Source organism: Triticum dicoccoides, chromosome 6B (genome assembly GCF_002162155.2).
Source record: "Triticum dicoccoides isolate Atlit2015 ecotype Zavitan chromosome 6B, WEW_v2.0, whole genome shotgun sequence".
NCBI lineage: Eukaryota > Viridiplantae > Streptophyta > Magnoliopsida > Poales > Poaceae > Triticum > Triticum dicoccoides.
Genome location: NC_041391.1, coordinates 176,438,017 through 176,443,025, shown reverse-complemented (window position 1 = coordinate 176,443,025; position 5,009 = coordinate 176,438,017).

Below are 5,009 nucleotides of genomic sequence, written 5' to 3'. Positions count from 1 at the left end.
GCTACAAACTTACAAAACATGAATTAGGATGTTGTTAAGCCTGTTGCAATTAACAGTTGTATCCATTTTTTAATCCGTCCCTTTGCTACTGTGCTACTCTTTCGCAATGAAGATATCACTACAAATGCTGCCGTTTTATTACCATTTGCTATTTTTGGTGAATGTTAACCCTGTTGTAGTTAACATTGGCTTTCTATGTACTTACATAGGGCTACAATGGGCGATGTTGTTGTTTGCCGTCGAGGTTAGCTGCATCCCATGTCTTATACACCATCTATTCCAAAATATAAGTATTTTTAGAGATTCCAATATAGACTACATAAGGAGCAAAATTAGTGAATCTAGATTCTAATCTAAACTATATCTATAATTCTATATACATCCGTATGTAGTTCATATTGAAATCTCTAAAAAAATACTTGTACTTAGGAATGTAGGTAGTTGTATTTTACATCATTTGTGCAATCTCAGTTTAGCTTCCAACATTTACTGGTTGCTTGTAGGTACATATATGAGCGGTACTGATCCATGCTTCGATCCCTTTTGCATATGGGGCAATGAGATATTCATGAACAAGCGTCAAGTGAGGAAACTAAGAAAGATTGTTAGGCCAAACAAATGGGTGATGGGAATTAAGCTCTTTATTTACACTTTGTCCAAGACAATAGTGAACTTTAGGATGGTAAGTAATGTGTTGCCTTATCCCCCTGCCCACAACAAGTTACTCTATTAGACCTCCTGATCTGATATTTTTATCTTTTCAGTGGTTTTCGAAGCTATTTACTGATGATTACCTTGCAAACTACATGACCGGAGTGGAGGCAACTAAGGTTAAAGTATATAATTCATGCTACCATGATAATGCTCTAGAAGTCTTCCTGAAGGCGGTGAAGGATGGGCGGGCGATCGTCACAAGGGGTTTGACAAAAGTTGTTCGTGCCTATGGCATGCAGGAAGGCACATTATGGGCATTCCGCTTCTTCAACACCATCGGCGGTCAAAACGATTTACACTTGTCTCTTCACCTTTACCGCCTGTAAATATTGTGGTTCATCATAGTTAACTGATGTCTAATCCTGTAATTACTAAACATATTGTACAGACAATTTTATTTATGGATTCATTGTTGAACCATTGTGCTGAGAATTTGAATTGTATGTTTCATATTTCAAAACTTCCAATTCGAATAATAAACTACAGAATGAACAGGATCGAATAAAATAATGTGCACACAGTAAGAAAAAATAGCGTGTGCGATGAATAAAAGAAAACAGACGGTTCTTTGACATGAAATGTTTGCAATGCCTGACGGATGCACACACGGTTTCGTCTCACATGTGTGTGAGATTCATGGTAATACGGCAAAGGTTTGAAACCAGTCTGCGTGTGCGACAGGAATACCAATCGCACACAGTTATGAAAATGGACACGTTGGCGTTAGTAGAGGCACCGCACACATTTTACATTCTTGAACCGTGCAATAACGTACCTATCACAAACATATCGGCAGATTATATGTTGATGTCCACCTTTTTCACATGACTATAGCGGCGTAATCGTTTGAGATGTCTCTCTGATCAGAAATGTAACATTGAGATGTAACGTGTGGGACTGGGGCAGCTTCTCATACGTTTATTCTATGGCAATCATCGGTAGCCGCTCGCCCATCCCCCACGGTTTCTGGGTCGTGTGGGAAGGACCCCCCCCCCCTACTGCTTGAAGGAAATATGCCCTAGAGGCAAAAATAAAGTTGTTCTTTATATTTCCTTATATCATGATAAATTTTTATTATTCATGCTATAATTATATTAACCGGAAACTTAGTACATGTGTGAATACATAAACAAAACAAAGTGTCACTAGTATGCCTCTACTTGACTCGCTCGTTAATCAAAGATGGTTATGTTTACTGACCATAGACATGTGTTGTCATTTGATGAACGGGATCACATCATTAGAAAATGATGTGATGGACAAGATCCATTCGTTAGCTTAACATAATGATCGATAAGTTTTATTGCTATTGTTTTCTTCATGACTTATACATGTTCCTCTGACTATGAGATTATGCAACTCCTGAATACCGGAGGAACACCTTGTGTGCTATCAAACATCACAACGTAACTGGGTGATTATGAAGATGCTCTACAGGTGTAGCCGAAGGTGTTTTTTGGGTTGGCATAGATCGAGATTAGGATTTGTCACTCCATATATCAGAGAGATATGTCTGGGCCCTCTCGGTAATGCTCATCACTATAAGCCTTGCAAGCAATGTGATTAATGAGTTAGTTACGGGATGAAGCATTACGGAACGAGTAAAGAGACTTGCCGGTAACGAGATTGAACTAGGTATGAAGATACCGACGATCGAATCTCGGGCAAGTAACATACCGATGACAAAGGGAACAACGTATGTTGTTGTGCGGTTTGACCGATAAAGATCTTCGTAGAATATGTAGGAGCCAATATGAGCATCCAGGTTCTGCTATTTGTTATTGATCGGAGATGTGTCTCGATCATGTCTACATAGTTCTCGAACCCGTAGGGTCCGCGCGCTTAATGTTCGATGATGATTTGTATCATGAGTTATGTGTTTTGGTGACCGAAGTTTTTTCGGAGTCCCGGATGAGATCACGGACATGACGAGGAGTCTCTAAATGGTCGAGAGGTAAAGATTGATATATTGGAAGGTGGTATTCGGACACCGGAAGGGTTTCGGAGTGTATCGGGTACAAACCGGAGTACCGGAAGGGTTACCGGAACCCCCCGATGGAAGATATGGGCCATGGGAGGGAGGCTAACCAGCCCACAAGGGTGTGGTGCACCTCCCCACAAGGGAGGAGGCCGAATTGGAATAGGGAAAGGGGGCGCCGCCCACCTTTCTTTCTCTTACTCCCTCTCCTTCCCCCTTTCCACCTCCGTAAGAAGGAAAAAAAGAGGGGGGTGAATCCTACTAGGAGTGGAGTCCTAGTAGGACTCCCCCCTCCCTTGGTGCGCCCCTGGTGGCCGGCCTCCTTCTCCCTCCTTTATATACGGGGTAGGGGGGCACCCCGAAGACACAACATTGTCTTAGCCGTGTGCGGTGCCCCCTCTACCGTTTACTCCTCTTATAGTATCATCGCAGTGCTTAGGCGAAGCCCTGCGCGGATCACATCATCAACACCATCATCATGCCGTCGTGCTGACGAATCTCTCCCTCGACCCTCTGTTGAATCAAGAGTTCGAGGGACGTCATCAAGTTGAACGTGTGCTGAACTCAGAGGTGCCGTACGTTCAGTGCTATATCGGTTGGATCATGAAGACGTTCGACTAGATCAACCGCGTTAACATAACACTTCCGCTTTCGGTCTAGTATTGTACGTGGACACACTCTCCCCTCTTGTTGCTATGAATCTCCTAGATAGATCTTGCGTGATCGTAGGAAATTTTTGAAATTGCATGCTACGTTCCCCAACATTGCCCACACTCACTTCGCGGCGGTTCCAAATGCCGTCACAGAAAGGGATTAAAAGCCGTTTGTATAGCACCTTACGGTACCAGTGCAAACTAGTGATAAATAAGAAACTAAAAGATTCAATTGTAAAATCTAAATATATACCTTCAAGCACTCACCTCCCCGGCAACGGCGCTAGAAAAGAACTTCGTTGACAGGGTGTGAGTGCCGCTTACCTAACCTTCCCGACAACGGCGCCAGAAAAGAGCTTGATGTCTACTATGCAACTTTATTCTTGTAGTTTTGTAGGACAGTAGCAATTTTCCCTCAAGTGGATGACCTAAGGTTTATCAATCCGTGGGAGGTGTAGGATGAAGATGGTCTCTCTCAAACCCTGCAACCAAATAATAAAAAGTCTCTTGTGTCCCCAACACACCAAATACAATGGTAATTTGTATAGGTGCACTAGTTCGGCGAAGAGATGGTGATACGAGTGTAATATGGATAGTAGATATTGGTTTTTGTAGTAAGAACAATAAAAAACAGCAAGGTAGCAATTGATAAAATGGAGCACAAACGGTATAATGAGGCCTAGGATCCGTACTTTCGCTAGTGCAATCTCTCAACAATGCTAATATAATTGGATCATATAACCATCCCTCAAAGTGCGATGAAGAATCACTCCAAAGTTCTTATCTAGCGGAGAACATAAGAATAAATTGTTTGTAGGGTACGAAACCACCTCAAAGCTATTCTTTCTGATCGATCTATCCAAGAGTTCGTACTAAAATAACACCAAAGCAAATTCAGATTCGTAATACTCAATCCAACACAAAGAATCTCAAAGAGTGCCCAAAGATTTCTACCGGAGAAACAAAAGACGAGAACGTGCATCAACCCCTATGCATAGATTACCCCAATGTCACCTCAGGAACCTGCGAGTTGAGTGCCAAAATATATCTCTAGTGAAGCAATATAATACCCCATTGTCACCACGGGTATTCATATGCAAGACATATATCAAGTGCTCTCAAATCCATAAAAGTATTCAATCCGATAAAACGAAATCTCAAAGGGAAACTCAATTCATTACAACAAGATAGAGAGGGAAAAACACCATATGATCTGACTATATTAACAAAGCATGCGATACATCAAGATCGTGGCATCTCAAGAACACGAGAGAGAGAGAGAGATTAAACATATAGCTACTGGTACAAACTCTCGGCCCCGAGGGTTGACTACTCCCTCCTCATCATGGTGGCCGTCGGGATGATGAAGATGGCCACCGGTGATGATTCTCCCCTCCGGTGGAGTGCCGGGGAAGGGCTCTAGATTGAGTCTCGCGGTTCTGGAACTGGCGGCGGCTGGAACAAAATTTCGTCGACTCTCCTAGGGTTTTTGGAATATTTGGGCATTTAGAGCGAAGAGGCAGTGCGGGAGGCCACCGAGGTGGGCACAACCCACCTGGGCACGCATGGGCCCCCAGGCGCGCCCTGGTGGGTTTTGCCCCCCTCGGGGCACCCCCCAGGTGCTTCTCTGACCCACTGGACGTCTTCTGGTCCAAAAAAATCTT